Source organism: Typopeltis vanoorti, chromosome 8 (assembly GCF_054136105.1).
Source record: "Typopeltis vanoorti isolate ZY-2024b chromosome 8, IOZ_Tvanoo_1.0, whole genome shotgun sequence".
Taxonomy (NCBI): Eukaryota; Metazoa; Arthropoda; class Arachnida; order Uropygi; family Thelyphonidae; genus Typopeltis; species Typopeltis vanoorti.
In genome coordinates, this window is record NC_143556.1 from 62,657,749 (window position 1) to 62,680,746 (window position 22,998).

Below are 22,998 nucleotides of genomic sequence, written 5' to 3' on the forward strand. Positions count from 1 at the left end.
TCAAAATAGCCAAATCTTTGTATTCATCAACTTTTTCTAAAGAACTGTCCATTAAACTCATTAAACTCATATCCAACTATTATTATATTCTTAATGAGTCGGATATATGCTCGCATTTGTTCGCATTAACTTTTACACCCCCACTCCTCTCTTTCTCTCTCTCTCTCTCTCCTAATAAACATATCCGAACAACTGGCTATTTTACTCAACTTTACCTCATCGACAAAGCGAAAATTTTTACTCTTAATACTTGTACGTTGATCATTTATGAATATATTAAATAACAATGGTCCTAACATGGATCCTCGTGACACTCCACTGCTAAAAGCTTTACTCTTTAAAAATTCTCCCCTAAACACCAGCGCCTGTCGTACTCTATCAATCAATCAACTTCCCACCTATATGACTAGAAGATCATCAAGATCTATTTGGTATACTTTAATCAGTAGGTTTTATGTGGAAGGCCATCAAAGGCTAAAATCGATATAAGTTACGTAATGGTTAGTACCTTGGTCTATTTTCCTCGTGACCACTTCATAAGAAAAGTAAGCAAATTTGTCATAAAAAAAAAACTATGCTCTGCCGTGCTCAACAAGTCATTCTTGTCAAGAAGGTCCTGGATACGATTCGTAATCAAATTTTCCATTAATTTGTCACTATCATTAAGAAGGCTTCTACTTTATTGTGATGACTCCCTCCCTTATCAATTGGAATAACTCTTGCAAACTTCCAATCGGAAGGAACTATACCCAATCTCAGAGACTAGTTAAAGATGGTCAAAGAAAAGGTATTAATTAACACTGACGTGCATCTTTATGACCACCAGCCTTTCTCCTATTTACTAAGGAGGAATATCATAGAATTGCCAAGTGATTTAAGGTATCAAATATTTCCTCCTCCTGTATTATGTAAATCTTTTCCTTGATGCGATATTTTTAATGCTAACTGACCAATATTCACATATATACTTCAAAATAATTATGAAATTTTTCTGTAACAGCTGGATCATTCCAAAATTTCAAGACAAACTGCCTAGTCGTAATTGAAATTCTGCATTGCAATCTTTAATTAATAATTCAGTAAACGCCAGTTGTTTCTTTTTATCTACCATGCTTGAGAGGTGATTTATTAGATCGATACTATTTCGCAATCTTTTTCTTATTTCTTTAAGGCCGGAAATTAGAAGTTATGAATATTCATCCAGTTGAATTCAAAATTATTACGAAATTTACTCCTAGGGATAAATTTAAATATTCAATTAAGCAAGACGTCCCTTAGTGTTATTCTCGTTACATTAGTGTCTTTTCTATTAAACAATGTTTCCAAGTTAATACTTCTTAATTCTCTCAACGTACCAACAAAGTTAGTTTTTTTTAATTGTACACTTGATGATTTCTAATGATCGTTTCCGGCCTTTAGTCTGAATTTCCTTTTCAAAGGCAAATGATCGTTACAGAAGGATTCGAAGCAGTTAATATGGTCAGTCATTAATTCCTTTGATGTTCTTGTCAAATCCGTGATCCAACCCCTCTGTAGTAGTTTCTCATAGCTGTTGCTTTGAACAACTATCACGAGGCTGCTATAAAAATTTACTACCAATACTACCGGTTACATTATCAGCACTTTCATCCTTCCATTTCAACATCTCCCATATTAAAATTCTCCATTGATCGCTAGCGCATAATATTATCACTATTCAACTGTACACTCCGTGCTTATTATGCACTCAAATTCCTGTCCCGAATAGGAATTCACTGCATCATCGAAATGAATCTTCCTTGATATGCTATTGCTTCTCCCCCCCACCACCACTGTTACATATTCGGCAGAATAAACACCTTTGTTAAGCCAAGACTCAGAAATTTCCACAATATATAGTTTGATTTCTCCGATTAATTCTTTCAGCTGCATAAGGTTATTCTTTAAGCTTTGTGAATTCATATATAAGAACCTGATACTATACAAATTGCGCTTTCAAGTTGTTTTTCCTCCTACCATTAATGAGATTACCCTTCTTATAATTATGAAAAGAGTATCCTCATTATGGAATACTCTTCATATATGTACATATCCACATCCCTTCGACTGCTATAAATTTCCTTACTTATCGTTCTATTTTAAAAACTTTCTGGGTTTTGTGGTTTTACTCAACTCGATGGATCTTCAAATATCAAATACATAAAATAAGTTTGCTGATGGCAATACAAGACTTACCTAAAACATTGGGTAACAGTTATTAGGCATGGAGATTATATCGAAGGCTTGTATATGTATTTTGCTAAATATATGCTTGCTTTAAAGACAATGAGTGCAGCTTGGATAACTTTATTTCTCAATAACCCTCATATATAATGAATATATCAAGAAGGAATTTATTACCAAATTCGCCTCCAGTTACTGAGGCATTCTTAAGTAGAGCTCGAAATATTCTAACTAGTGGCCTATTATCTTGATGGCCTTCTCTGGGTGCGATCAAGGATAAGCAGTTCTTGATATTTTTTCCCCATTTTTCTTTCTTTTTTTTGTTTGTATTTAATCTGAAGATGTACGCAAAATTAGCAATTAAATAATGTTTTTTCTATGAGTAGTACGTGGCGCTCGCCAGACAAAATAAGTGTGGATATTTCAAGCGACAGAAACCTCAACGTCTATATGTGAATGCTTATTCAACAAAATAATAATCACTTAACCGAGTGGATAGTGTGGGAGCTCTTCAGTCAACCAATTGTGGGTTCAATGTGGGATGCGCATTTGTGAATATATTTAGGTGGTAGTGATTTACATCGACCAATACGATCTCCCCCCCCCCCCTCCTTAAATGGAAGACTGAAGTGACATGAAAAACATCCATGTGTAGTCTCTAGTCAGTCTGTGTAGTCAGCAGGGATTTCGGATTATATAATGAATATACCAATTACTGAGATAAGAGTCAACAGGCTTCACTTGGGCGAAGTAAAATTATCCAAATTAAGTGGATATTAAATCCACATTCTTTCTTAGCCGAATAAGAAACTCAAAGATAGGAAATCTAAGAGTTTCATGCCGAATATAGAAAAAAGTTCGGCGAGTCCAAGCGTAAGCCAACACTTTACAATAAGGCAACTCGTAGTAAAGGTGGAGTAAGGTACGATCACTGTCCTTAGTATTTTCCCATAATGTACAACACAACTCCTAGGAGATGTATGCTGTTATACATTATGAGAGGAGGTCACTACCCAGACCGGTTTCGACCTTTTTTTTGAGGTCTTATCAGTGAGTACGTAGACCCAGATGTAAATACTAAGGTTGCAGTATTGCAGAGCTTATTCTTTTACTGTACGAGTTGCCAAACGGTGCACTAATACAATTACTGAGATAAGAGCCAACAAGCTTCACTTCGGCGAAGTAAAATTATTCAAGGTGTTGGCTTACGTTTGGAATCGCCGAACTTTTATAGTTTTCTACATTCAGCATGAAACTCTTAGATTTCCTATCTTTAAGTTTCTTATTGGGCTAAGAAAGAATGTGGGATTCAATATCCACTTAATTTGAATGAATATACGAAGAAGGAATTTATTATTAATATTTTGCCTCCAGTTACTAAAGCATCCTCAAGTTAGAGCCATCACTGTGTGATCACAAAGGCATGCGATTCCGAAATGAGCAGAGCCTGAAATATTCAAAAACCTGAAATATATATAAATAAAGAACCGACCATCCATGTGGTGTGTGTGTGTGTGTGTGTGTGTGTGTGTGTGTGTGTGTGTGTGTGTGTGTGTGAGAGAGAGAGAGAGAGAGAGAGAGAGAGAGAGATGAAGAAATGGGAAAAGAGAAAATTTTGGAAGGGAGAGAGTAATGGAAAAGAACACAAGCAGGAGTGGGATGCCGACTTTCTCTGACGTTCTATGTTTATTATCTCTCAAACATCCTAATGAATATCTCAGACAGAAATTCCAACAAGGAGACAATACTTCTTTTACTTCCATTTCCTACTCGACGCTTTTACTAAATGATATTTTTAGAAAGCTGATAATTTTTTGAGAAAAAAAAATTCAGAACAACATACATGTTTTTTTTTTTCACATATAAAGGAAAACTGAATAGCAATGTTTTACCTAATAAAATAAGGAATTATTGTCTCGTGTTGTAAGGATACCATCTCAAAATGGCATACATATAAAAGAAAAACAGATTTCCTTTCCACAAAGAAGACCAAGATCTTATAATTATTATTGTTTAAGTAAAAAATTTCGTCAAATTTCGACAAGAAATAACATTAAGTTTTCTTTGCCACAAACGTGTGGGTTGTAAGAAGCAAAAAGAGTGCTCCCTTTGAACGATGCTTCTCTGTACACTTTAGAAATACTCCAGTGAAAGTTTCGAAAATTAATGCACATCACAGTGGAAAATCATCATTACAATCTTCCACTCGTAAACTACAAATTTGTAAGATCAAACAGGTTTGGATCGAATCTTCTTCCTACTATTGAGAATATTAAATTCTTAGAAATAACTTCATCGACTTGAACAATAAAGTTCTTAAACGAGTGAATTTTCCTTCTAAATTTTCTCATAAAGAAATCAGCTGAATACCTCATCGATATCATATCACACATAAAATAAATTAGCCATTTTATTTACAAGAAGTTATGATTAAAAAAGGTGTACTTATAAATTATATTTTGGAAGAAATTTCTTATTTAAAAAAGAAGATATAAAATAATTTTGCTTTTAAATATAATTGAATACGTAAAATTCTTTAGTTATTAATTAATTTAAAGTAATTTAAATGTCTACAACTACTGAATATTCGAATTTTCTATAGTTTTCTGTAAATTTAGTGAACGATTGATTGAGTAATTTTCTTAATAAGTAACACATGTAATTTTATTTTATCCTAGAAACTCCTAGACGAGTTAAGTGTAATTACAAATTCTGTTATTTATGATGGACATAAATGTCTCCGTAAAGAGCTTTTAAGTCTGTAAAGTGAAAATTTCTTAATCTCAAAATGCTTTATTACTTGTAGTAAAGAAGTTAACTTCTAAAACGTCAATGAACTCCCATGAAAGAACTAACGAACTGGAACAATGAAAATAACTATGGAAGCGATTTATTAAACCAGAAGTTTCATTTAAGACAACATGCGGTCAGAGAAAGAAAAAACAAAAATGGCAACTCTTTTAATATAAACGGTCGTGCACAACATGTACCCAAGAAGCGGATGTTCTAGAAAATATCGTAATATGAAGAAGCCTACTGTGCTCTCGCTTCTTTGACGCTCTTCCAGTCACCTATTATTAGAAGGGAAAAAAATAGTAGGATCCCCCTGGTATGCATAATATATAAAAAGCCTATGAAAACATAACAATAGTGGACAATACGGATTTTTCTAATGCCTATATATATATGCAGTTGAGGATGTCGCAATCAAATGTATATATTGTTAACTATTTTTCGTTAACATGTGTTTTAACTGTTTACTTGAGTCTTTACTTTTTTGTCGTTTGCAAAAACAAAAAAAAAATGTCCAAATATTACCAAGTAAAGGGAGGAATGATTAATTAATTAGGTTTGGTGCCAACGCTAGTCTTCTTGGCAGATATTCATAAATCCAGTATATTTTTTAACCTATTTGACAGCGCAGTCTTTAGTCACGCCATAGTTTTTTTTTAAGAATAAATCAAATCTTTAATACCGTACTTAAAAATTAACTGATACTCTTTACTAATAATATTAGCACCAAGAAAGAATGAGTTGGTTGATGAATCCAATAGTTTGCATTGACTTATCATCAATCAATATTCATAAATTATTCCAGCACTTCTTTATTTGTAGTCGACACTCTTAATAAAACTACGTGTACGCCGAAGTTTGTGCTACTAATAGCTGGAGGGATTAGGATTTGGTATATCGTGTATTAAGTCTTCTTAGTAGGCAAGAATTTTTCTTTGCTTAATATTATGACATTTAAACATCATAATATTTTAATCCTTAATTTTCAAACTTTTCTTTTAATAGCCGAACTTTAATCATTGGCTTTCTGTATTAGGTTCTATTCTCTGTTATTATTTTTTCACTGGTTACATATTTCTCATGACTTTATCTTAAGCTTTATAATATGGTGCATTTTATTTCTCCTTTTACTGTAATTATCACACCTTCCGTATTTCTGTTTAACTTGTAAAGAAGGATAGATATTCTTTGATTTTATAATATGATTACCAGATTTGCTACTAAGACGTTTAATTCACATTTGCATTCACCAAGATGAGTTTCTTTTACACTGTTTGGTTTCCGATAAATGCAATATCACTTTAATGTTCTTCGAATACGTAAAATGCATATACTGTATAATATAATACAATAAAATATATTTTTAAAAAATATGTTATATGGATCAGAACGGAGTAATTGATTTCCACGAAAACGACATCATCGCTCTCGATTTCAGAACTTACTGCTGGGAATTCTTATTCTCCGATATCGGTGATAAACATATTGTTACCATTGAGAAAGTGGGCGGATAAATCCCCACGAGCTGATCATAGCCATTGTGAGATTTCACGTTTCCAATTTAAAGTATTTATCGGTCAGTCCCACGAACTCATCGGAGTCATGACCATGCCTCATGGCCGAAACATTACTTCTAAACGTTTGCCGAGGCAATAAAAAAAATTCCAACAAATTTCACTCGAGCGAATACGATTCACACATTTGTATACATTGGTAGTGATACCAACACAAGCATTTCTAATGCAGTGGAGAATCATAATAAAATAAAGATAAAACTATTACAGGTCTGTTCCCTTTCTTATATTTCTCTCTCTTCGTCTCCCATATTTTTCTGCTTTGTGCTTTTAAACTACTGGATGATTAAGTCAAAATCTTCCAATAAGTACTTCGCACTCAACGCTCCGGGTTGAGGTACTGACAGAACGAAATCGGAAACGTCATGATCCACATGTTTATAACAAAATCTTCTCTTTTGAAAGAGTAACGCCATTACTGTTCTCAATATCTGTGCTGCCTAGCTTATGTCGCATTTTTATCCTCTCTCTCCCCTTGGTGTTTACTATGCTCCCCGAACCTTTTTAGTTATCAGTCCATTTCACTACCATAGCAACGTCCACTTATCGATCTATGATACCTCCTTCGGTCCTCTCCAGATTTACGAAGAATATATTAACACTCGACTTTTATATTCCCTATCTATTACCCAATTAGTGATGATTAATATAGATTCGGCCACAACGTCTTCGCAGGAAAACTTCTTACTTATTTTACCCACTGTTTGGTGACATCAGCAAGAAGATCTAGCGAATGTGCGACGAAAAAGGTTTTATTGCTTAATTGAATAATAAAATTAGACTGGGATATATTGGCCGAAGATTTTAATCTCACACACACACACACACACACACACACACACACACACACACACACACACACACACACACACACACACACACACACACACACACACACACACACACACACACACACACACACACACAATGTGTTATTAAAATCTTCGGCCAATATACCCCAGTCTAATTTTATTATTCAATTAAAGTCGGTGATCGAAAAAATAGAATTATCATGTTTTTATTGTTGTTAAAGTCTGCAAAGCAACGATTGGTTTTAGCCCAATGTTTTTGAGGAAACACTTGATTCAGAATTTCACGAAGTGTGTGTGTGTGTGTGTGTGTGTGTGTGTGTGTGTGTGTGTGTGTGTGTGTGTGTGTGTGTGTGTGTGTGTGTGTGTGTGTGTGTGTGTGTGTGTGTGTGTGTGTGTGTGTGTGTGTGTGTGAAACGTTCTATCTAAACACCGACGATCAATATGCATCCTCCCATAGCTGTTCACAGATGAGTTTCTCGCTTATGACACCCACCTTTCAACAAATACTGCGGTGGGGATTTAGTGAAACCCACGCAATTTCTCTGTTTTGATTAAAGGTTTCTTGATCAAATTAGCATCTTATGATCGTCCTCCTACATACAGCAGTTGAGTGTCCAACTTCTCTTCCTTTTTCCCTTTGCAGAAAAGTCATCATTTTGATGAGTCGACACCTTACATCATCTTCACCTTTTAACTATTTCTTCGCTTCCTAACCTTTCCTTCTACAGAACTAGTAGCAGAAAGGTATACGGAAGAACAGGAAGCAACCATAAAGAGTTCTGAGAATCCAGGAAGATGTTATATTCCTATCTTTATTCTCACTAAGATTTGGAATTGTTAACATGAATGATCATTTACTAGTTAAGTGTGTCGATTCTTTTATTGTCAGTGCATTCTTTTGATCAATTTCAATTTTTATTTTTCTTAAACTATATAAATAAACTTTTATTCATTACTTTTACCGTGCTTACATTTTGGTTGCTGCATTCTCAAGATAGCTGCTCCCGTTAAATAGCTACAAAGAGCAATACTTTTTACTTTTCCACCTTCTGTTTTTCAGAGAGAATAAAAGCAATTTGTCAACGTATTCCTGTATATCTGTGTGTTGAGTTTTGGTAACATTTCTAATATCTTTGAACTCCATATGAGTAATGGCAGCTTATCACGCAATACCTTCACCTTACTGAGAGCGTCCACATTTTTCATACCTTCTTTTCCGTCCTGATTGAATGTGATTTTTTTTTGTTACTTTTTACCTAGAAGATGTTATATTCCTATCATTGAAAATCGTTATAAAAATCACCACTGCCATCAGCTACCATAAACGTACTAGTTCATGATTTAATCAATGAGAAGTTGGGCAAATCGCCTACGCATATTATGCTTAACCCAAGAGCGACCTCCATAAATATGGTCTCCCCAACAAAAGAAAATTAGGTCACTTTTAATTAAAATACAGGAAACAATTGTAATTAAGTAAGATCTTTTCGAGTTTTTATTTTAATGAAAATTTAATAGTTTACACCAAAATAATTACTTTATTTATTTATTATTTTTTTTTTTTATTCTCATCGTATTACTAATTTATCGTTTGTTCTAGTTTCGGATTTTATTTTGACCGGCCCGGTGCTGGTTGCGTGCGCAGTATCATTTCCATAAGTTTCAAAACATTGTTCAAAAAGATCTCGAGTTCATTACAAAATAAGGCACCAATATCAACGCGAGTTATAAAATAAATAGCAAAATTCAGTTTATTAAGGAGGACTATCTTACCATTAAAGTTTCGTTTTGGAGATCCTTTTTAACTTCTAAATTCTTATTAATACAAAAGAATGCCCAGTCACCAAGAATTCTATTTGCCCGACTTGAATATTTCTGATTAAATTACTTCATTAAATGAAAAAGTAAAATACGAAACAACCATTTGGAAATTTAAAACGTTAAAGAAATAAAATTCAGGCAAACAAGTAGTAAATACCCTTATCATGGAATGAATGTTGTATTAGTTCAGATCGCTTCTTACGTTCGTCGCCAGATGGCACCAATTCCTTCTTCTTCATTTTAAATCTTCATTTACCATATCGATGTCGGCTGGAAGTGTGCGCGCGCTAGTTTGAAGGTAAGTATCGCAGCGACTTTTAACGTTTTCCCCAGAACGCTTTGATTTTGTAGATGATCGAATATAAATAGCGCAAACGGGACAAAATTAGTTCACTAATTAAAGCCAGTGGCTACACGTCCGTTACACTTCTTGGGAGAGCAATGCTCCCTGAAAATATTTAAGAATAATCTCTTGCGAATGAGAAGGAGACCTGAAATCTGAAGATGTCCCATCATAAGATTCTCATCTGAAGATGTTCCATCATAGAAATCTGAAGATGTCCCATCATAAGACTTGCACACGTTACAGCACAGATGACTATTAGTCATAAAATCAAACTGATATCCTAGTAATACGGAATTAGATTTCCCATGTTTAATGACAAGCTAAAAATAATTTGACAGTGTCCAATATTACAGCATTTGGAAATGTTCAACTAAATGAAAAAATAATTTCTGGTTTTTTTTTCATTTTATGTAGTGTGCTTATAAAAGCATGAATGAGTTAGAAAAAGTTACCATTTTGGTGTCTAGATGAGATTTTTCGAATTATTTAAATTGCACTATCTAACGTATAATTTATAGTTATGCTCTCTGTCTTGCTGGCTCGTTGGTCTAGGGGTATGATTCTCGCTTAGGGTGCGAGAGGTCCCGGGTTCAAATCCCGGACGAGCCCGTGAAGATTTTTTAATCAATTTTTGTTTGCCACCAGTTTTGAATACCACATTCTTATCCAGAGATCAAAGCCATTGTGGAATTATAAAATAGCTTTGAAGTTCCTCTTTTCTTTCGATGAGCACAGTGACTTTACGCTTATGCTAATCTTCGAAATTTGCAAAATCTTAACTTTAACATTCAAAGAAAAATTTTAGAGTGAAAAAAAAAAAATCTCAGCGATGCTCTATTAATCTAAGTGCACAGACGGGTGTAGTTTTTCTTTTACGGGGTAAAAAAAAAAACTTCGAAAAAAAAAAACACAATCGAAAACCGTTTAAAAGTAGAATGAACCATGCACTTACCTCACCGTAATGAAAGCAATTTAGTTGAAGCAAAGCAGACGGGTTTGCACCAGAGTATGAGCCCTGCTACCACTAGCTACTGAGCAAAACAAAGCACCGAGTCGCTGATATATCTTCCCATCGGTCTGAGTAGAGAGAAACCAGCTAGCGAGCGCAACCGTGGCGGCCCATGCGTGCGATGCTATGACTCTTGCTGACGTCAGCAACCTTGCCCACCCCTGCCTTTGGTAGTGCCGTTAGCGCGTCTAGCCTGGGAGGAAGGGAGGGTGGGAAAAAGGGGTCGGAAGCGTTAAGATAAAATGACAACCAACACAATGCACGAGGTTAGAACAGGAAAACATTAAATTGGTTGTTTTCATCATTCCATCACCCAGTTATTGCGCGAGGATCAATTAAAATGGATCTCATATAAGAAGTCACTTTGTTGCGTTAGTCTGTCACAGAGATGGTTACCATGACATCCATCCGTTTGTCTTGCAAACAGCGAACGTGGTCGTGTTTATTTTCCCGCTAGTAATTACTCCTACTGCCTTAATACGAAGTAAGGGATCAAGGGAAGCCCCCCCCCTCCTGATAGAGTATCCCACTTAAGTAGCAAATGATGTGCATTGTTTTCAAAGAAAAAACCTCGACTCTGGTTTATTCCTCAATCATTCTCCTTCCCATTGTAAATTTTTCGAACTCATGACGTCACTATTACATCATAGCCTTATAGATTGAACGTGTTTTACTATGTGCAGCTACTACCATCATTATACTTTAATCCAATAATAAATTGCGTTATTGTTGTGGTGTTTGATAAGACGGTGCGCGTGCCTAAAAGCACTGTTCTATTTTTAGAATACGGAGCCGGTGGCATAATCTAGTGAGTAAACACTAGACTATTTGGAATTGAACTTTCGCAAATGTAAAGATAGAATGTAAGGCATATCGAAACGCTGTTTATAATTAACTCGTACGAGTTACCATTCGCCATTGGGTTGCATTATTTCTTTTTAAGATAATCTCACCGACAACAAGTTGGATGCATTTTTTATGTGACTCCATTCACTAAAGGTTGTAAGCTTATAGTATATTAGTACCGTGAGTAGGCTAAGGATTTTTATTAATTTATTATATTTCAGAAACACTGCCTAACACGGAACATTTTAAAGCCAATTCTGCTCCGAACTTCTGGCTGGGTGGATGGTTTAGCAGAGAGAGGGATGTGATTCATCTCCCACCAAAAGACAATCACAAATGCTTACGGCTGGGTTCGAACCTGCAGCCGCTTTGTTGGAGAGCGGATACGCTAAACGCTCTGCCAAACAACCAGTGCTAACACGCCAATACAGCATATTACAGCTGGGCACTGCGGTGTGCTATTGCAGAGATTCTGGATTATTTAATGTGGGATGCCTGCTGATCAGACTTGGCCCAGATGGTGTCACACCAGATGGTGAACATTATCTCCCACCTAAATGCGATCTGCATTGCAAAGTAGCCTGGATGAACAATGCACTGCTGCGTTTGAGGATTTCCCCGTAAATGATTAGACTTCTAAAAACAAAGACTAAAATTCCATTATGTCTTTTTGCATCCCTTTACAAGATGGCACTGTCTGCTGTGCCAACGGTTAATTTTAATGTAAGAAGCAGTATGAATGTGTTATTGGATAACGAAGAATCGGATAATTTTTAATTATTCGATTGCAACATTTCTCTCGATTTGTCTTCTCTCTCTCTCTCTCTCTCTCTCTCTCTGTATGTGTGTGTGCGCGCGCGCGCTCACTCTGAGATCCAGCATTTTTGTTTTGATGATGATTGCTTCAATTTGATGTTTCTTTCATAATCGTGTGGATCCACGATTTCTTTCCTTTTTAATTTTAATCGTCTTAATTCCACTTTTTTCAACTTTCTGGATGTTTGTATTAAAAATATACAAAAAAAAAGACCAAAGTATACGGCACCAAAATGTAGTCTAAAATTTGCAAAATTTTAGACTACATTTTGGAAATTCTCAATGCAAATTAAATCATCGTTTGTTGGTTTGAACTTTATTAATAAAAATGGTGAACTCCACTTTTTCTTCAACCCCTCCGTCTTTTAGGAAGGGTATTATCCCCTGATTAGGTCAAGGCAAATTAATTCAACAGACACACCGTTCCTGTGCTGCATTCCATGAGGGCAAGTATTTACGCCTATAGATCTGCGTGTTCATGAGGACGGTTTGTCTGTTTTCAGGGACTAAAACCATAGTTTCCGAGAAAACTCTCCACTTCTGTATGAGACTGGTTAACTCCCCATATGATTAAAAAGATGGGATTCAAACCCGGATCACATCAGATGGGATTCAAACCCGGGTCTTTCCAATAAATTGACTAGTTTGTACCAACTGAGTTTCGGAGGTTCCGGTTCACCCCTTCAAGAAAATTATTTTTTTTGGAATAGAATTCATACAGAAAGGAGTTTGGAGAGTACACAGAGGTAAATGATACCATTATTCCATTATTTCTAAATCGTTCTGTGGCCAGTTTTCAATATAAATAATCACAATATGACAGAGCCTATATCATCAGTAAGTCCAGTCTGGCTTCCATAGAAAATATTGAACAACGATAGTCAGAGGACATTGTCATTTGTTAGCACTTGACAACCCAGTTTCGTCATGATGACCTCGTTTCGAGGAGTGGAAGGTTATCCTATCCTGATCCCCGGATTCAAGAAGTTGCAGAACGTATACAGCACAATGGTGTTGTGTGTAGATTAACCTGTCATTGCAGCAACTCATTACATACGAGAGACATTAACATCTGTAGATAGGTATAATAAAAACACAAAATGGAGTGCAGGATATTTTCTTGTCTTGAGAGATGTTCCGCTAACTTGAACGTTTACAATAAAAAAAAAACACTTTCTGAGCTTTTTTTTTTTTTTAAATTTAAAATTTTTTAAATTTTTGAAAAGTTGGAAAAGGATTTAAAAAAAAAATCACACTTTCGTTTATAGGCATGTATTAATTGACTCACTCTTGGGACAGTTTCCTTGGTATAGTTTCCATAGAGCATACTGTACAGCGAAATTAGTAAACAAAGTATTAGTGATTTTTGTTCAGAACAAAAAAGAATTAGCATTCAATTTTGTGCGAAGTTGTCAAGTTTACAGAAGAGTAATTAAAATGAGCCTATAAGGAGAAATAATGTCAACCAACGTGCATTCTGAATGAATATAAAACAAATTAAGAAAGTCGAAGGACATTGAAGATAACACATGAAACAATCGGCCCCTAACCCATAGGACCAACGGCAATACTTAAACGCAAAGAAATTCTCAAGGGTTGGAGGAAGGAAAAAATTCGAGTCTCAGAAAGCGAAACCCTTTAATTTGTTTGTAACGGCAGAGGAAATTTCTGCTTGTTAGTCCTCCTTCCAAATCAGTATTCTTCTCTTAGAGTACACTCCTTTCTTTTCCATCAATAAATTAAAGCCAAATTTTCTTATACAAGAAACAACAACATTATTTTTTTAGTTTCCACATCTGCATACACTTTTTCCGTTAACCTATCAGTTTCACAGGTTAAATGGCCAGATCTTTATATTATTATTATTATTATTATTATTATTATTATTATTATTATTATTATTATTATTATTATTATTATTATCATCATCATCATCGAAGATCGTAGTTATTTATGCATTGCGAAACAGGGTCCAACTTTTCAATCAACTTCCTATATAAAGTTACTGTTTTTTTTTATTCTCCACAGATCCATGGTTTATGACTAAAACAAAAAACCATGTATTCTCTACCAATAATGACTAAATAGTTAGATGGCTATTTATATCTCAATGCTTTCAGGTCAGTGGTGTCACCATGAAGATTAGGGTTCGATTTCTGACTCTTCCTTATCTTATCTTAACCGCCACAGAAAGCACATGCATGATCGAAACGGTTTTTCCTCGAAGCTTCATTTGTTAGATTGAAGTGAGTTTTTTTCTTTCCTCTATACGTCTCCATTATTATCATAGTCGCATTTTAATTTTCAGGCCATTCTAAGACAGTTCTGAATATTGCGTGTTCTGTTGCCGTGCCCAAAACAGCCACCATAAACAGGAAAAACAAAAGAGTTCCAAAGTGTCGGGCCCTTTATCTGACTTCATAAATGATAAACTAACAGCGCTTCCTACAACTGACTATTACTTTATAAAAAAAAAAAAAAAATGATTTTCCCGTTCAATATTCTTTCTTTCTTAAAATTCTTAAAAAAGGGAATTCCTTATATCCATATTACTAATATTTTAGCTTATTATTTGTTTTTTACTTAGCAGAAAAATTCTAAAAAGAAAGATAATACGGCTGCTTCAGAAGCAGTCTTATTACCTTAGAACTAAGGTCTAAACATTCTGGACTATATACCGAACTAAGACTTAATAACGTAAAATGACCCTTTAATTATATATTTAATTGTATATAATAATGCTACATTATTCACTACTTTCTCAAGTATATCATTAGCCCACCATTTATAGTATTTACATTAAGAGAGCTTAATATCTCTTACCTGTATCAAACTGAAACTAAGAGTGGATTTCGAAATGCATTGCGAAGCATGCTTTTAAAGCGTTACGTTCTGTTATTTGGTTGAATGTAACCAGAGAAATCATCCGAGTGGGGTTTAATAGCGTTTTTATTTAATTGTGCGTATAGGTGCAAAGAAAACTATCTAAACGCCTAAAAGCTGACCCTTGGCATTTTAACGAAGTTGCTGGTAGTCGGCCAATGAAGAGATATTAATCTTCTTGATAGCTTTAGTTGAGTTGTTTTGTCTGCTGTATATAATGATATGCACTTCGCCCTGTCATGAGTATTGGAATACTTACAATACGAATAACTTAAGTTCTTAAAGTTCTTAAAAGAACTGGGCGATGGACTGAGTCCTTGACTCTTTATCCCGTCATCTGAATGAAGATAATCTGTGTGGATGGAGTGTTATTGAGCTAAAAAGCTCTAGTCATGGCTGGGTAACGGCAATAGCCGAGCCTCAGTTAAAACTTCATTGGCAACAGCATTGCCATTTGTTACCCTGGAAGTCCTAAAAAGGACTTTTGGTTTCCTGATATTTTTCTTCATTTTCATACGAATAACCTTATCCTTATATAAGGACTGGCTTAAAGGGGCGAAGCAAGAATGCTTTTCATCTTCCCCGTTATCTGTAGCGGACAGTGTAGGGATAAGGTGTCATTGAGCTATTAAAGCTCTGATCATGGCAGGAGGGTAACAGCAACAGCCGAACCTCAGTTAAACTTCATTGGTTACAGCATTGCCATCCATTACCCTCCAAGGGTATTAGATTGAATCGCTCTACCTTGAATACCCCTTCATACGAATAACTGAACAGGAAGTCCATTTTTCTTTTAGTCTATGTAAAACGCCGAAAGGTGTACAAGGGTTTGTCTAAAATATAAACTTTCAACCGCTGAAATATTGTACAAGAGTGCAGAATTAAGTAAAGAATAAAGGATTGCAAATTCTGCAATCTTTTGTGTGCACCTTCTCGTGAATTATTACCTCTAACATCTTGACGGAAAGTCCCAAGAAGCTTTCGATTTAGTTACGAACCTATCGATCAGGAGGATAGCGATAGCTCAGCAGTCAGTAATGAACTGAGATAGGTTCAACGATTTTCAAGTGGCTTACTCGGCGACAATCAAGCATTTATCACTCTGAATTGCTCACTTTTACTCATTACATCGGGCTTTTGGGTAATAGTAGAGCAGAAAGATTTCCAGATGGGGAATTTAATTACAGGAACCACCTGATGTAAGTGAATTCCAGTGAGAATCTGATTACAAAAGCGCATGTCCATCCAAGTTTGTAGACATAAATCTAAAAACTTCAATTTTTTTTTGATATCTGTCAAAATTTAATTGTAATATTAGGATATAAAAAATCTTAAAGTGTATAATACATTTTTAGAATTTTAGAAAATGATTTTAAATAAAAATTTAATAATATTTAAAATCAAAGTAAAATATAAGTTACAAAATTATTTCAAATAAATAATGTATATTAGACTGGTAAATAAAGCGTCTGTTAGATCACATAATTTCTATGAAGACCTTTGGTTGGAAAGTCAGATTTGAATCCTGTCTAGCACACAAAGAATCTTTATAAAGGATTTTCAATTGAAGTTAAGCGATAACCAGATGATGAAAATCGGATTTTTCATCCCGTAACCAGGTTTATCTGATTTTCGGATGAAAAAAAAAAAAAAAACAGTTTGCACACAAAAATATATGTTTAGGCATGTGTAACTATGTTATTCTAAAATTATGATTGGAATACTTAACAGGTCAGAGGCCTTAAAGGTTCGTAAGTACTGCATATTATTATTATTATTAAACTGATAAATAGTTGTTCATTGTTTGGAAAACACTGGCAAGAAGTGTTGTGGTCACCAAACGAACTATCAAACAGAACTTTATAGAAGTAACAGGTTTTTATTTTTATTTTGTGTATGCGTTTGAAATAAATAAATAAATAAAATGCGTATAAATTGTGTTTCAGTATGTCCATTTGAAGGTTCAAGATCAGAAAGTTTGCGAAATTATAAAATTAAGGAATTATGAAGGAAATTTAGGAAATTTTAAGGAATATATTAAGGAAATTTAGTCAAGGACCTCTACTAAGATTTTTCCTTATTAATAAAACTGTGATTTCAATCAAAGGAGTTGGAAGGATTTTTCCTCCCAGAAACTCTGGGTTTTCATCAGCAAAACAAGTAGATAGTTGGTTCAGGGCACAAAAAAAAAAGATCGAGAAAAACAGGAAGATGATATCATAATAACACGACTATTCCCTATTCGAAAGAGAACGAATGATGAAAACTTGACGAGCTGGTACGTTCTTCAGATAACAGCAAATCCGTAAAGTAACTCTTGTTGCTAGATGGAAGTTTTTAGATCATGAAAAACAGAAAAAATAAAAATGTCGTGACAAAGTACATGTATGCGAGCACAGATTTTCCCATTCAACTTCTGCTCCCCCCCCCTCTCTTTCCTATACCAAATAAGCAACATCACACATCGCAATGGTCAGGATCAAGGCGGCTTCATTGACATTTTCAGCTCAACCCTTGAGAAGGGTTAAACTGAATTGGTACGTACACCTAATGACGACAACAAATAAAAAGAGAATAGCGAGCGTGTATGATATTTCTAATTCAATTTCCTTATGAAGTTATAATTTTATAAATATGAAAACCTTATAGATTTCGGATCATCTCATGGTTTGAAGCAAGCAGTCGCCGATCGTATTACCAACATCAACCCAGAAAAAAATTCGACGATGAAGTCGAAACATCCTTAAAGACTCTAATTCAGCGTCTTCAAATTCATCGTCAAAGACTTGCACAGTTAGCTTTTTAAGGCATCTGTTGGATCTAACAACGTCACGCTATTCAGTCATGCTTACCCGAATACACCGCAGACTTGCCGCTGGTCATAAATGCAAGATGTGCCAATATCGCCAGTGTTGGAGCATCTCTTTCTGTGCAATTCCTGTCTTCAGTTTTGAAATCAAGAGCTCATATGCAATCTGAAAGCTAAAGATAAGCGTAAGGCATTCATCCGCAAAATTATTGACCGCCCAATAAATTAATGGGATGCATATGTTAGTGCTCATCGTGATTTAATGTGAATGAACTCAAAACGCTTCCTGTATAAGGAATTGATGATATGTTAAACTTAATCAATTACGTGCCACATTTCGCGAATCGTATAATTCATATTTCAATTACACCTTATTCTATCAAATGGTTATTATTAATCGCAGTAAGATCATTACTGGTCTTTATTTATTAATTGTGATGTTATCGCTTTTCTATACAATAGAAGCTGTTTCGAACAACAGTCTCTGAAGTCATCAGCAAATTCCATCATGAGATGCGTTGTTTATTGTTTCAAAACCCATTATTAAACTCAATATTAACACGTATTTGTTAAGGGGTTTTTCGTAAATCCCTTATAGATGCCAATATTTCTAGTGGTACTTTCGAAGTAGTAACAAACCAAACATTACACAGCAAATTTGCACAAAGTTATGAACTCGACAGTTTCTGTACCTGTAAGAGTATACAAGTATGGCATCCTCGTACGTTGTAAAGAAACTGGCACTGATCTATGTAAGGCGAGTAAGAGTATTGCATGAACAGAAGCACGCAAGTTAGCTGTTTTGTGAGCGACCAGTGATAACTATCAATCAGCCCATTCACAGCGACGTTATCTTTTCAGGCTAAACACGAAATTTAGCTTCATTTTTACGGTCTTTTCACAACACGATTACTATTAATACGATTATTGCCTGACTGCACGATCACATCCGTGTCTATTGTTAGGACTCAATACTATTACATAATTCGCATATTAAATTTAGTCCAAGATTGAATCACGTCATCTCTTTGTGAAGCGCTGATAGCCACTGGTAATAGCATCAAGTTCAGGCAGTGTAAAAGAGGAAGAATAAAATGTGGTGAAGTTGTTATTACGCTGCATGGCACAGTAAATGAGATCAAACCATGGTAACGACGCTCCATACAAATATAACGAAGTCTATCGATAAATGACCACAATGAAGACTGAACCATAAACAGGAAGTCGCCTGGATAGGGACATCTGTAATTAAGAGTGCGTCACACTCGCTATTTCTTTTGTTCTTTTTTTTTTCTCATTGGAAAAGGTCAAGAAACAGATAATAACCCTTGAAAAAGAAAGAGAAACAGAGAGAGAGAGATCAGTTTTTCCTTTGTGCGATGCGCTAAATGGGAAACATCTTGGCGTGCACTATAATAATAACATATAATTAAAGTAACTGTATTATCAAAGATAATTACAGCTCCATAAATATACCAATTCTATCAGCTTGTCACTTGGTCCACAGCATCGAAGACTTTTTCCTTCATTGGTGTATGCTCGCGTATTTTATGATTTCTACACATGACTTTTACTGCAAGGCTATTATTGCAATCTGCGTCGGTGAAAAACAATCGAATTAAATAAATTTGCAGTCAGTCAAGTCAACAGAAATGTAGTGAATATTTTCACTAGTCAAGCGAGGCGACCATGCGAAATTCTATAGTTTTATGTCCAATAGTGGAAAAACAAAACAGAGAAACGAGTGTACATAAACATAAACAATGGAGACAAACGTGGCCTAATCTCACTTGCATTTTATGGGCCTTCCATCTATCTGATTGGTGCATGGATTCCGCATAAAGTACAGATGAGCATAAGTACAAGTTAGAAGTTGTCTACAAATCGGGGCGACTTCTCATCGGTACTTACACCCCTCTCATCCAGATGGCACCACTGTTGTATCACTAAACTTAAGGATGTTTAGTGCTGTAACAGTGGTACCAGCACTAACCTAAAGATCGCTTCCTGGATTCATTCTTCTCCTCCATTCCTGCACAGATGAACACGACAAATCACCTCATACCATACCAGAAACACCACATATAGTGCATCATATGCCTTCTGTGATTTTGTCTTTGGCAAAAGTATATCAGTAGAATTTTAACTTAATACCAGAAAGTATTTTGGTGCTGGGTATTCCTTCATCTTAATCCTCTCCAAAATAACGGATAAAATCATCAGCAATCAACTTATTCTCCACTACCCAAGAGCCTACCAGTTAATCCATGACCACCAGTATGAATTTCTCCTTTTAGATCCATTTTAGCTTACATCATCCGCCATTGGATACGCGTCATTGAAAGGGTTAGAGACACTATGCTGTTTGCACTTGATATTTCAGCATTTGATCGTGTCTGGTATTGAGGCCTGCTCAGTCAATAGCTATTCTTTGTCTACTTTACACTCTTTGTAATTGGATAGCCTGAGATCGGATCACTGCATGTCATGGTGGATGGCTACCTGCATTAGAGTTTTTTTTTTTTCATTCATTCAGGAGTACTTCTGTTCTATCTCCTTCTACTCTTTCTTCTATACATAAAGGTTCCTTCCTTCAATGATCAGTTATCCCTTTCTTAGTTTTGATGATTTTAATATATCCTCTTGTTTCACCCTACCCGTTTGACCCGCGCTCTGCAGTGTACAAACATCCCAAGATTCAAAAATACTTTAAAATCTTCTTAAACAGCGATCTCTATACAATTCTTCAATGGGACGAGAATAACATAGTTCTCTTCAGCAGTAAAAAAAAAAAAAAAAAACGCTAGCCATCATTTTTGGCTCAAGACACAAATTTTCCCTCTCCCGGCTACTAATTCTGTGTTTTCTAAAACTTAAGCTAGATTTCTCAACTTTCTCTCTCTCTTTTTTCTTTTTAGACTGAACTAAAACGTAACCTTTTTTGTATAATATTGCAGAGAAAAACACCCAATATGAATACAGGGAATTCTCAATATAGTGCTAGGCAATAAGTATTCGAGAAATCGATGTACTTTGTTCGTAGACAGCTTGAGTACCACACGATAATCCACATTTGATATCCATCAAACATTTCATTGCGGATTCGATTTAACATTTGAGGATCTGTTAAACAATCTCCCTTTACAAGGATCATCACTTACAATGGAATTAGAAATAAATGAGAAATTACAACGACCACCAGACTCTGCCAGACAGTTAATATTTGCACCGATACGACATAATTTTCGTAAAACTAATCTGTTTGTGAAGTTCCTTCGTTGTTCATAAATCAATTATATCAGAAAGCACGATAGAAAAAGACATTACACGTGTCTGGAAAAGGCTGTAATATCTACATCTAGTTTATTGGGGGAATAAGATATTTACTGTTTTGTTTTTATTAAAAAAAAACAACAGATGGCGTTGCGTGCATTAAAGTACAACTATCTTCAAATTAAGCACAAAAAAGTTTGAAAAAAAAAAAAAAGCAATTGCGTTGGATAATATTATTAAAAACACAGAGTCATCTAGCGGAGTTTATGAGTCTGGCCAGTCAAATAGCTCACTGAAGATAACGCTAGCACACACGTGAATAATATATTGACTACAGAGTGGTCTAACAAAATGACCTAGGTCACGACTGCTGGTCATTATCGTCTACATTATAATAGAATGCAGACATTCCAATAGTGAATATAGACTTACCTCTTTTTATTTTCTATTCGTGTTGGATTTAAATGTATTTATAAATGATTCGACATAACCTTCCCACGGTCTGTTTAGTAGGATTAAAAATGTATTTCACAACGCAAATGTTCAACTTTAATATTTGTTGTAGTGATGTAGACTTCTATGAACAATCAGCCCAAACTATGTTTAAAGACTCCCATTGAAATATTAAAAATATTGATGAGGCTATCCATCATCCTCCCTATGAATTAAGAAGCTAATCACTAAATTATAATAATAGCCTCCCCATCACAAGCAAAGTTGAATTGCCTGAATTGAGAGAAAAGTTATATTATAACAATAGTTTAATCAGGGGTCGGCAAGCGACGGCCAGCGGGCCGCATGCGGCTCTAACGTGCATTTTTGGAGGCCCATAAAAGGTTGACCATACTTACATGTCATGTGGCCCGTAATACGTTTTATAATATGAATAATAAATTCAAAATAATTTTATGCCTATACTTCGTGATATCGCCGTGCAACTGGCGGTAGTAAACCGTGTGAGTCATCACGAGGGGGGATAACAAAGGCGATTTCATCCGACGACAACCGAGATTTTGGCACACTTTTGTCGCGTTCCCTGGTCCACCTTTTAATATAATTCAATAATATCAACTATTATTTTCAGAGGATGTATATTTGTTAAAAATAATTTTAAAAATGGGTTCAAGAAAACGTAAAAGTGCAGATGAAGGAAGAAGGTTTAATGAGGAATAGTACAGCAAATACTTCTTAATTGAAACTGGGGGTAAGCCACTTTTTCTTATTTGTCATAAAAGCGTTGCTGTTATGAAAGAATATAATATCAAAGAATGTCGTACTTTATCTCGTAATCTCGTACTTTAAATTTTTTCACTCACTGTTTTCTCTTCAATAAATGGTTGCAGCCCTATTATTAAAAATAAAAGTTGAATGTGGCCAGCGAGTCTGAAAAGGTTGCCAACCCCCCTGATTTAATGGTTGCATCCTAATTGCAGTTGTATTTGTATTGCAACAATAGCTCACCAAGTTTGTATCTTGACACTAGTCAAGGTTTTTTTTTTTTTTTTAATAAGATTGCATTGTAACAATAGTTGCATTTTAGCATAATAATAGTTTCGTATCTACACGACTATTACAGCAGTTTGAAGTTGTAATAGTCGTGTACATACGAAACTCTTACAACTAAAAACTGCTTGCATTGTAACAAACAGCAGTTTTTAGTTGTTTGCATCCTAAAAATAAGCCTGCATTTATTATTATTATTATTATTATTAGTAGTAGTAGTAGTAGTAGTATATTCTCATAGAATCGAATTCGGCCTCATCAAGTGACATTTTTAAAATGTTTCTACATACTTGCAAGTAATGCGATATTGG

The 22,998-nt window shown here is 35.0% G+C and overlaps 1 protein-coding gene and 1 non-coding gene across 3 annotated transcripts in view; one reads left to right on the forward strand and one right to left on the reverse strand.

Moving 5' to 3' along the window:
• LOC150104042 (uncharacterized) overlaps positions 1–22,998 on the reverse strand; it is a 179,917-nt gene that overhangs the window by 126,180 nt on the left and 30,739 nt on the right. The window lies entirely within an intron of this gene.
• On the forward strand, positions 10,086–10,157 carry TRNAP-AGG (transfer RNA proline (anticodon AGG)). The gene has a single exon. It is a non-coding gene; the product is annotated as a tRNA-Pro (tRNA).